Source organism: Cherax quadricarinatus, chromosome 7 (assembly GCF_038502225.1).
Source record: "Cherax quadricarinatus isolate ZL_2023a chromosome 7, ASM3850222v1, whole genome shotgun sequence".
NCBI lineage: Eukaryota > Metazoa > Arthropoda > Malacostraca > Decapoda > Parastacidae > Cherax > Cherax quadricarinatus.
This window is the reverse complement of record NC_091298.1, coordinates 15186496-15199041: the sequence shown is the minus strand read 5'-3', so window position 1 is coordinate 15199041 and position 12546 is coordinate 15186496. Positions and strand designations below refer to the sequence as shown.

At 41.7% G+C, this 12546-nt stretch overlaps 1 protein-coding gene across 6 annotated transcripts in view; it reads left to right on the top strand.

Moving 5' to 3' along the window:
• The window catches only part of Su(var)2-10 (E3 SUMO-protein ligase Su(var)2-10), a 239724-nt gene that overhangs the window by 156955 nt on the left and 70223 nt on the right, over window positions 1-12546 (top strand). The window lies entirely within an intron of this gene.

Below are 12546 nucleotides of genomic sequence, written 5' to 3'. Positions count from 1 at the left end.
ACTTAAAGCCAGGACATCCAGTTTCTTCTCATTCATTACATCCACAATCATCTCTTTCTTATCATTTGCACAACATCCATGCACATTCAGACTTCCCACTTTGACAATTTTCTTCTTATTCTTTTTAGTAATCTTTACAGGAAAAGGCGTTACTAGCCTGTTGTTCCCGGCATTTTAATTGACTTTTACAACACGCATGGCTTACGGAGGAAAGATTCTTATTCCACTTCCCCATGGATATAAAAGGAAAAGTAATAAGACCAAGAACTATTAAGATAAAATCAAAGAAAACTCCGATGAGTGTGTATAAATAAACATGTACATTTATGTGTAGTGTGACCTAAGTGTAAGTAGAAGTAGCAAGACATGCCTGTAATCTTGCATATTTATGAGACAGACAAAAGACACCAGCAATCCTACCATCATGTAAAACAATTACAGGCTTTCGTTTTACACTCACTTGGCAGGACGGTAGTACCTCACTGGGTGGTTGTTGTCTACCAACCTACTACCATAAGTATATACATATAAGTATATATAGAAGTATATACGTATAAAAATACACAATATATCCCTCCAAACTGCCAATATCCCTAACCCCTCCTTTAGAGTGTAGGCATTGTACTTCCATTTCCAGGACTCCAGTCTGGTTATGTAAAATAACTGGTTTCCCCGAATCCTTTCACTAAATATTACCCTGTTCACACTCCAACAGCTCGTCAGGTCCCAAATACCATTTTTCTCCATTCACTCCCTATCTAACACGCTCACGCTGGAAGTCCAAATCCCTTGCCCACAACACCTCCTTTACCCCCTCCCTCCAGCCTTTTCGAGAACGACCCCTACCCCGCCTTCCTTCCCCTACAGATTTATACGCTCTCCATGTCATTCTGCTTTGATCCATTCTCTCTAAATGACCAAACCATCTTAAGAAACCCTCTTCAGTCCTCTGACTAATACTTTTATTAACTCCACACCTTCTCCTAACTTCCACACACTGAATTTTCTGCATAATATTTACACCTCACATTGCCCTTAGACAGGACATCTCCACTGCCTCCAACCGCCTCCTCGCTGCAGCATTTACAACCCAAGCTTCACACCCATATAAGAGTGTTGGTACTACTATACTTTCATACATTCCCTTCTTTGCCTCCATAGATAACATTTTTTGCCTCCACATGTACATCAATGCACCACTTCCCTTTTTTCCTTGGTCAATTCTACGATTAACCTCATCCTTCATAAATCCATCCGTTGACACGTCAACTCCCAAATATCTGAAAACATTCACTTTTTCCATACTACTCCTCCCCAATTTGATATCCAATTTTTCTTTATCTAAATCATTTGATACTCTCATCACCTTACTCTTTTCTATGTTCACTTTCAACTTTCTACTTTTACACACACTCCCAAATTCGTCCACTAACCTTTGCAGTTTTTCTTTAGAATCTCCCATAAGCACAGTATCATCAGCAAAAAAATAACTCTCTCTCTTCCCATTTTGTATTTGATTCCCCATAATTTAATCCCACCCCTCTCCCGAACACCCTTGCATTTGCTTCTTTTTCAACCCCATCTATAAATATATTAAACAACCATGGTGACATTACACACCCCTGTCTAAGACCTACTTTTACTCCCTATCCAAAACATTGCTGGGACCTATAAATTCTATGTATGTATATATTTCTGGACAATAGTATGTGACTAGGTGACAGGTGAAAATGGGACAGGTGAAAATGTTCAACTGTCACTGTGTTTGTGATTATTTGAGTACTATTTCAGTACATAATATTAGTGTCAGAACAAAGATTGGCTATCACATCACAAGAACTACTATAAATAGTAATTATCAGAACATAAAAATTATAAAAAATTTGAAAATGAGAAAAAAAGGTATTTCGGCAACACTTCTGCATGCGTCAGGACTCCATATTGTAGTCAGATGAGCATCAAGGGCCAACTTTGCATGCTCATATTTCGTTGAGTACTGACCCTAAAAATTTTTTTTTATCCTATGTCACGTAGAAAAATGGGATCTTTATTTATATATTTTTTTTTCCAAAATATTCGGAGCGCTGGGCGAGAGAACATAGATCTACGTTTGGACGGTTACTGGGTTAAGAGCACTATATTTCTTCAGTCTTTCTAAAGATTGCCTCCACAAGATAGTGTGGATCTGATATTTTTGAGTACCTGTCTGAATCAGAAAAATGAGACTGCAGTCTGGGTACCTGTTTTACTTGTACTTAAACATAGTACTATTAGTCAATCATTTGGTGCAATTTTGTTTCAGTTGTAATACAAATTGTTCATTTCATAGTCACACAGTGTAATATGTTGCAGATCCAAACACAACTCTTGTACCAGGAGCCAGTCTTGTAGAAAATGGCATAATACCTGATCTAGCCACTTGGTCTAGTGCCTGGCTCTCACCAGGAACAAAGTAACAGTCTAGGTCGTGCAGACTTAGGAACACATCTGTGGTTATTTAGCAGTAGATCAAACATAGCTTGCTGATAAACAAAGGCTCAGATCTTATAGATTGTGTGACTATACAATATTCTTGTTTTAAATAAGGGTTGTGTTTATGATTGGTAAAGAGTGGGCTGAGAGTTACTTTTCCATTTTGCACAAATTACTAAGAAATTTGGAACAAACAGAATTTGGGAGAAAAGCTTACGAGTAAATTTAAAAATAAAATTTAAAGTTAATGTAATATCTTTTTCTTTGTCTCATGAAAACACAAGATGATGGGTATATTGTGTTACTTCTGTTTACTCTTAGGTCTTACTACACATGCATTAACATGTATATGTATATACACACACTCATCTGAGTTTTCATCTGTTTTCTTAATAATCCCTGTTTGTATTTATTTCATTTCATGTCTATGGGGAAGTGGAGAAGAATACTTCCTCCATATATCATGTGTGTTGTAAAAGGCAACTAAAATGCTGGGAGCAGTGGGCTAGCAGTACCTCCTGTATTACTAGATTGGATGTCCTAGCTCTAAGCAAAACAAAGCTGAAAGGGGTGGGCAAGTTTTCAGTGGGGAGAAATAAATGGGATTAAGTCAGGTATATCTTAGTATTAGAGCTAAGTAAAGAGTAGTGGCAGTGTTGAGTGATAAGTTGTGGAAGGAAATGACAGTAGAAATGTATATATTCAGGGATTATGTGGATTAAAATAAGGGTCAGATGCAAAAAGTGGGTTGTATTAAGTATACACCTGGGAGAGAGAGGAATGTAGAGGAGAGAAATTTTTGGGAACTGTTAAGCGAGTGTTTAGGGATTTTTGAACCAAATGAGTGTAATTGTGGTGGGGGACCTAAAGGCTAAAGTGGGAGAAACTGTTGTAGTAGGTTAAGTTTGGGGTGCCAGGAGTAAATGATAATGAGTGGCTGTGATAAGAGATAAGATAAGATTTCGTTCGGATTTTTAACCCCGGAGGGTTAGCCACCCAGGATAACCCAAGAAAGTCAGTGCGTCATCGAGGACTGTCTAACTTATTTCCATTGGGGTCCTTAATCTTGTCTCCCAGGATGCGACCCACACCAGTCGACTAACACCCAGGTACCTATTTGCTGCTAGGTGAACAGGACAACAGGTGTAAGGAAACGTGTCGAATGTTTCCACCTGCCGGGAATCGAACCCGGGCCCTCCGTGTGTGAAGCGGGAGCTTTAGCCACTGGGCCACCTAAGTAAGAATTATAGGGAAATAAGCCTGTTGAGGGCGCGTAAACAAAGAGCGTTAAAAGTGAACATGGATAAGAGTAAGATTATGAGGGGTATCAAACGAGTTAGGTAAAGAAAAATTGGATATCACATTGGAGGGAGGGAGTATGGAAGAAGTAAACATGTGTTCAGATATTTGGGAGTAGAGTTGTCAGTGGATGGATTTATGAAGGACGAGGTTAACTGTAGAATTATTGAAGACAAAAAGGCGAGTGGTGCGTTGAGATATCTATGGAGGCAAAGAAGGGAATGTACGAGAGTATATTGGTACCAACTCTCTTATGTAGGTGTGAAGCATGGGTTGTAAATGCAGCAGCAAGGAGGAGGGTGGAGGCAGTGGAGATGTCATGTGGAAATTAGGAGAAGGTGTAGAGTTACTAAAAGTATTATTCAGAGGGTTGAAGAGGGGTTGTTGAGTTGGTTTGGTCATTTAGAAAGGATGGAGTAAAATAGGTATGGTAGTTATTATTGAAAGAATTAAGGGTAAGATGGAGAGCTTGACTGCAGATGAACAAGGTGGTTTTAGGAATTGTTGGGGATGTGTAGAAAGGAGGAGACTAAATGAATGTAGAAAAGAGTGAAGTACTGAGGAGTAACAAAAAAGTCTAGGTACAGAGGTTGTCGATGAGTTTGGGAGTGTGTGTAAAAGAAGGAAATTGAAGTGAATGTAGAAAAAGAGCAAGGTGACGAGGTTAAAAAGATAGAGGCAATGATAGGTTCAATATCATATTGGAGGGTGTAGAATTTTTTTAACACAAAGGCAATTGCCAGCTGAGGTAGGATGACCCAAGGAAGAAGAAACATGTTTGCTATTATTCATTTAGCCACTGTCTTCCCAGAAGCATGCTGACTTCACAGCTCAGATGATCTTCTGGACTGCAGCATCCCCACCCTTCCTTCAGAGTGCAAGCAGTAAACTTCACACCACCAAGACTCAAGTTCGACTAACTGGTTTCATGAATCCCTTGGTTACTTTGCTCACACTCCAACACCTTGTTAGATCATAAAATCCACTTTCCTCCATTCCTGTCTAACATGCTGTATCTTATTTAACTATGTATTTAGATATTCGGGACTGGACGTTTCTGCAGATGGGACTATGAAAGATAAGGTGAAACATAGAATTGATGAGGAAGAAGGTGGATGGTATGTAGAAGTATCACCGGAAAGAAAATTTATCTATGGAGGCAAATAAGAGGGAATTCACTATAGTGGCACCAATACTTTTAAATGGGTGTGAGACAGCATTTTGAATGTTGTAGTGAGGGCAGCTAGAGGCAGTGGAAACATTGTGTTTGAGAGCAGGGCATTCTGTGAATATCCTTCATAGTATTTAGAGCTTAGGAATTAATAGGCACTGTGAAGGTCACCAATGGGTATAATTCAGGGCTTAGGAGAAGCTAGTAAGGTGATTTGAGCTTGTAGATAAGATGGAGAGGGATCGATTTATGAAGAGGGGTATATATACCTCATAGGTACATATTAGGTTGGTAGACAGCAGCCGCCCAGTGAGGTACTACCGTCCTGCCAAGTGAGTGTAAAATGGACGCCTCTTACTGTTTTACATGATGGTAGGCTTGCTGGTGCCTTTTTTCTGTCTCATAAACATGCAAGACTTCAGGTACATCTTGCTACTTCTACTTACACTTAGGTCACACTGTACGTGCATGTACAAGTACAGTGGACCCCCGCATAACGATTACCTCCGAATGCGACCAATTATGTAAGTGTATTTATGTAAGTGCGTTTATACGTGTATGTTTGGGGGTCTGAAATGGACTAATCTACTTCACAATATTTCTTATGGGAACAAATTCGGTCAGTACTGGCACCTGAACATACTTCTGGAGTGAAAAAATGTCGTTAACCGGGGGTCCACTGTATATATATACACACCTCTCTGGGTTTTCTTTAATTTTTCTTACTAGTTATTGTCCTTTTTTATATCCTCTTATCTCCATGGGGAAGTGGAACAGAATTCTTCCTCTGTAACCCATGTGTATTGTAAGAGGCAACTAAAATGCTGGGAACAAGAGGCTAGTAACCCCCCCCCCCTCCCTTCGCCTGTATATACAGTGGACCCTCGCCTAACGCTATTAATCCATTCCTGAGATTTCAGTGTTAGGCGAAATTATCGTTAGGCAAATTAATTTTCCCCATAAGAAATAATGGAAATCAAATTAATCCGTGCAAGACGCCCAAAAGTATGAAAAAAAAAAAATTTTACCACATGAAATAATGATTTTAATACACACAAAGTGAAGAAGACATGCACAGTTACATGACACTTACCTTTATTGAAGATCTGGTGATGATTGATGGGATGGGAGGAGGGGAGAGTGTGGATTGTCTTAGTGTTTAGAAGGGGAATCCCCTTCCATTAGGACTTGAGGTGTCAAGTCCTTTTCTGGGGTTACTTCCCTTCTTCTTTTAATGCCACTAGGACCAGCTTGAGTCACTGGACCTCTGTCGCACAACATATCTGCCCATAGAGGCCTGTACCTCCCGTTCCTTTATGACATTCCTAAAGTGTTTCACAACATTGTCAGTGTAATAGTCACCTGCATGACTTGCAATAGCTGTGTGAGGGTGATTTTCATTAAAAAAAGGTTTGCACTTCAAGCCACTTCGCACATATTTCCTTAATCTTTGAAGTAGGCAACTTCTTCAATTTCTCTCTCCCCTCCTCCGAAGCAGTTTCCTCAAGTGTGGCCTCTTGCTGTTGAAGATGATCTAGCAGCTCATCAGTGGTTAATTCTTCATCGTCCTCCTCCACCAACTCTTCCACATCTTCCCCACTAACCTCCAACCCCAAGGACTTCCCCAATGCCACAATTGATTCCTCAACTGGCATATGCATCTCATGGTTAGCCTCAAATCCTTCAAAATCCCTTTGGTCTACACATTCTGGCCACAGTTTCTTCCAAGCAGAGTTCAAGGTCCTCTTAGTCACTCCCTCCCAAGCCTTACCTATAAGGTTTACACAATTGAGGATATTAAAGTGATCTCTCCAAAACTCTAATCTTAGAGTCAATTGAGTTTCTGAGGTCACTACAAAGCACCTTTCAAACAGAGCTTTTGTGTACAGTTTTTTTGAAGTTTGCAATGACCTGCTGGTCCATGGGCTGCAGGAGAGGAGTGGTATTAGGAGGCAAAAACTTGATCTTAATGAAGCTCATGTCTGCAGAAAGTCGCTCTGCCACGTCTGAAGGATGACCAGGAGCATTGTCTAATACCAGGAGGCACTTAAGGTCTAATTTCTTTTCAGTTAGGTAATTTTTCACAGTGGGGGCAAATGCATGGTATAACCAATCATAGAAAAAATCCCTAGTGACCCATGCCTTACTGTTTGCCCTCCACAGCACACACAAATTAGCCTTGAGGATATTCTTTTGCCTGAACGCTCTGGGAGTTTCTGAGTGATACACCAATAAAGGCTTTACTTTGCAATCACCAATAGCATTGGAACACATCAGAAGAATAAGCCTGTCTTTCATAGGCTTATGTCCTGGGAGTGCCTTTTCCTCCTCAGTAATGTAGGTCCTGCTTGCCAATTTCTTCCAAAACAGGCCTGTTTCATCACAATTAAACACTTGTTCAGGTTTCAGTCCTTCACTGTCTTAAGTACTCCTTGAATTCACGCACATATTTTTCAGCCGCTTTGTGGTCCGGACTGGCAGCCTCACCATGCCTTATCACACTATGTATGCCACTACGCTTCTTAAATCTCTCAAACCAACCTTTGCTGGCCTTAAATTCACTCACATCACCACTAGTTGCAGGCATTTTTCTAATTAAATCCTCATGCAACTTCCTAGCCTTTTCACATATGATCGCTTGAGAGATGCTATCTCCTGCTATCTGTTTTTTGTTTATCCACACCAATAACAGTCTCTCAACATCATCTATCACTTGCGATCTCTGTTTCGAAAACAAAGTTGCACCTTTGGCAAGAACAGCTTCCTTGATTGCCGTTTTCTTGGTCACAATAGTAGCGATGGTTGATTGGGGTTTACTATACAACCTGGCTAGCTCGGAGACACTCACTCCACTTTCATACTTAGCTATGATCTCTTTCTTCATATCCATAGTAATTCTCATCCTTATTCCTGTAGGGTTGGCACTAGAAGCTTTCTTGGGGCCCATGGTCACTTATTTTGCAGGTGAAATCACTAAAAACGCTGTGATAATACGAAATGTTCCGATTGTATGCTTGGATGTGACTCTGGAGGCTGGCTTGTAAACACTGCCACCCGTGGAACAAGTGCGGCTGGTTCAGACCGCACGTGGACACGTCTCGAACAAATCGCGTTGAGCGAGTTTTTTAGCGCTAGGCGAGGCAAAATTTTTGCGTTAAAATGTATCACTAGGCGGATTTAACGTTATGCGATGCCATCGTTAGGTGAGGGTCCACTGTATTACTAAAGTTAGAAAGAGAAACTTTTGTTTTTCTTTTTTGGGCCACCCTGCCTCAGTGGGATACGGCCAGTGCGTTGAAAGAAAGGAAGTATATATGCCTGGGATGGAAAGTAGAAGGGGTAGGGGCCATTCCATCTTGCTGTTAGGTGATTTTTAACGCTCACCATCATCTGTGGGGAGGGTCCCACTGTGACTCGTGGTGATCAGTTGGAGACTCTTCTCAGTTCTCGTCCTCTTCATGTTTTAAATACGGGTGCTCCTACCCATTTTGACTCTTGCACTCAGTCTCTCTCTTGCATTGATCTTTCTTTCAGTTCCTCATCAGTTGCACTTGATTACGCTTGGTCTGTTCTCGTGGATTTACATGACAGTGATCATTTTCCTGTTCTTCTTACTTCTGCTACATATTCCCGACCACCTTGTAGCCCCCGTTGGCAATTTGCACGAGCGAATTGGGACTTATACTCTCATCTTACTACCTTTTGTGGGGACCCTCCTTCATCCTCTATTGATGAGCTGGTGCACCAGTTTTCGACCTTAGTTTTGACTGCAGTATCACTTTCTATTCCTCAAACCTCAGGCAGGCATTCTCAGACATGCGTGCCTTGGTGGTCTCCTGTGTGTGTGCTGAAACGTGCTGCGTGGGCTGTTATCGATATAATCAGACCCCACATTATCTTTTGGATTTTAAACAGGCAAGGGCAGTTGCTTGCCTCGTCATACGCGACGCTAAACAAACCTGTTGGCAAGACTACATGTTTACCATTACCTTGACTTACTGTATGTGTGTGGTTTGGAAGAAGGTACAGAAGTTGTGTGGCAAGTACACTCCGGACCCAGCACCCGTTTTGCAGGTTGCTGGTGTTAGTGTTGCAGAACCTTTCGAAGTTGCCATGGAAATTGGGAACTATCTTGTCCGTGTCTCCCAAGGGCTTCACCTTTGTCCCTCATTTCTTGCATCTGAGTCTACCAAGGAGCAATTACCCTTGGATTTCTCCTCTAATGGAATAGTCGTATAATTACCCTTGGATTTCTCCCCTAATGGAATAGTCGTATAACATACCTTTCACTCCTGGAGCTAGAGTCCACACTTTCTGCTTTCCAGTCCTTGGCAGCTGGGCCTGATGATATATCAGCATGCTACAACACCTGCATTCTACAGCCCTTACAGTCCTTTTTCGTCTTTTCAATCTTATTTGGATGCGAGGGGCTCTCCCTCAACAATGGAAATCTGCCATTGTACTACTGTTTTGCAAACCAGGCACCTTGGGGCTTGATACCTCTCACTTTTGTCCCTTTGCCTTGAACATTGTTGTCTGCAAGGTGATGGGACAATTGGTGAATAGACGTCTGATATGGTATTTGGAGACTCGCAATAATCTTTCCTCTCGCCGATATGGCTTTCGCAAGGGCCGCTCTACTTTGGACCCCTTGCTCCACTTAGATATGTATGTGTGAAATGCTTTTGCTAACAAACACTGTCCTAGCAGTCTTCTTTGATCTTGAGAAGGCATATGATACCACTTGGAGATATAACATTTTAGCCCAAACCCACTCCTTAGGCCTTCGCAGTAATCTACCAACTTTCCTTACTGCTTTCTTATCTGACATATTTTCGTGTACATGTTGGCACCTCACTTTCCTCAGACATTGTTCAGGCCGAGGGCGTCCCACAAGGCTGTGTCCTTAGCACTACCCTTTTTCTCTTGGCTATAAATGACCTATCTTCAGTTCTGCCATCATATATTTGGTTGTTACTTTATGTGATGACTTTGCTATATCTTAGGCAGGCGCTGACTGTTGCCTGGTAGCCGCCTCCCTTCAGGATGCGATTGACCGAGCTTCCCATTGGGCCGCTTCTCATGGATTTAAAAATTTTAGTACGAAAACCCATTTCATTACCGTCACTAGACGTCTTCTTGTCCTAGATATTCCATTACATTTACACGGCTCACGTATTCCAGAATGTGATACGGTCAAGTTTCTTGGCCTTCTCTTCGATTGCCGATTGACATGGAAACCTCACATTTCCTCTTCAAAGGCAGCTTGCCATGGTCGGGTGAATCTCCTTAAAATTATTGCGCATCGTTCATGGGGAGCAGATTGTCAGACTCTCCTCCATTTGCATTCCACCCTAGTCTTGTCCAAGCTGGATTATGGTGACCAAGTCTATTCTGCAGCTTCCCCTACCGTCCCTTCCTTAGCTGATTGTCGGGATGCTCATTGCCTTCGTTACTTTGTCTGCTCTCATGACCTTCGGGTTTCGTCTATGTTTAGGTTGGTCTCAGACGTTAGTAGAAGCCCATTATTTGCTCGATGCCCCTGCTTACTCCGACCATTTTCTCTTCATCTTCACTCACTCCGGTCTTCTTCCCAGTTGCCTCCCTTGTATGTTCATTTAGCGTCTGCCTTTTCCCTTCCCCCTTCGGAGGTTCAAATGGTTCATGTCTGTCCTCCCCTACTGCTGAGCGCCAAAGCTCTCCTACCTACAACTGCTTCTCGCTCTCTTTTTCTTGATCACTTCCAGTCGCATGTTCATGCCGTTGATGTTTATACAGATGGTTCTAAATATTCTGACGGTGTTGGGTTCGCAGTGGTGTTCCTTGACAATGTTGTCCGAGGTCATTGGTTAGACTCGGCTAGTATTTTTACTGCCGAGTTGTATGCCATCCTCATAGCGCTTCTCTGTATTACATATGTCTCCTTCGACGTTTGTGATAATTTCAGATTCTCTGTGCTTTACAAGCCATTAATCAATTTGATTCCCCCTCATCCATTAGTCCTTTGTATTCAACTATGGTTGCGCCATGTGGCTAGTGAAAACAAAGACATTGTTTTCTGTTGGGTCCCTGGACATGTTGATCTGCAGGGCAGTGAACAAGCAAATGCTGCTGCACGGTCAGCGGTGCATGATCTTCTGGTTTCCTATAGACGTATTCTGTTCAGAGATTATTTTCTGGTCATCTCGGCCCATCTTTGTGGCCGTTGGCATCAACGGTGGTTGGGCATGCACCATAACAAATTGCACTTTATTAAACCACTTTTAGGTTTGTGGCCATCTTCTTACCACCATTGCTATACTCGGGAGACTGCGCTCTCCCGCCTCCACATTGGCCATACTCACCGTACCCGTGGGTATCTCATGGAACGACACCCTATTCCTCTCTGTGAGGTTTGTTGAGTCCCTATTTCAGTTCTTCACTTTCTTGTAGATTGCTCGGTTTACCAGCGAGCTTGTAGGATTTACCTCCAACACCGCCGCTGCCTTTCCACTCTTACCTTATCTTCCCTTCTTGCAGACAGCCCTACCTTTGACTTACAATCAATTTTTTATTTTTTTGTCAGCAACTGTTTTACTGTACAAACTTTGATGCGTAGCCCTTAGTTTCCCTTCCAGCCCTTTTCTCTCCTCACCTCTGATCACCTCTCAACCTAGCTGTTTATAGCCCCAGCACTATTTTCTGCCCCACTGTGCTGTATGACCCTTGTTTGTTTAGTGCTTTCTCTGATTATTATAATAATGGAGGGAGGTCTTTAAAAGAAGCTTCGAGTTTTAGGGGTCTAAGTATTCAGGTGGTTTGTACCAGTTTGTTTGATAGGATTGAATGGAGACAAGTGGTTTTTAATAGATGTGTTGTTGGTGTGTCAGCAAAGTAACTTTTATGAAAGACTTTAGGAAAATTGGTTAGCCAGTCTTGAGTCCTTCAGGTGGGAAAGGCAGTGCAAACATTTTGAAGGAGGGGTTGGGATGTTGCATTCAAAAGAGTACTGTAATCTGATTGTGATGTTAGTCACCCTGTCTTGGCCAAAGATGACCATCGAGTTAATAAAAATAAAATAAAATACTGATACAGATAGATGGGTATTCTTATCAGCCTTGCCAGGGCTGGGCTACTGTAGTTGTTAAACACTATAAGAGTAATTTTGTCGGGAACTGTTATGTAGTTTCCCTAGTGCAAGAGTACCACTTTCATAAGAAGTTTGTAAGTATTTGTATTAGGGGAGTCAAATGATACATCCTTGGCAGTCTTGGAGGTAGGAAGTACAGTGCCTACACTCTACAGGAGGGGTGAGGATATTTGCTGTTTGGAGGAAGATCTGAAATGTCGTATCTACATGTCTCTGGAAAGACAGCGATAGTGTGAATGATGATGATGAGTGTTTCTTTTTCATGTCACCCTATTTTGATGGGAGATGGTCAGTATGTTTTAAAACAAAAATAGTTTAGTAATAAAGTAAACTTTTGATAAAACAGACCTCTATAAAGAGGATATTGGCTAAACTGGACCAAAAAAAAAAATGCATCCTTCCCTGCCTGGCAGCGCTGTATGACCCATGTAGGTTTAGCGCTTCTTTTTTTATTATAATAATAATGGACCAAAAA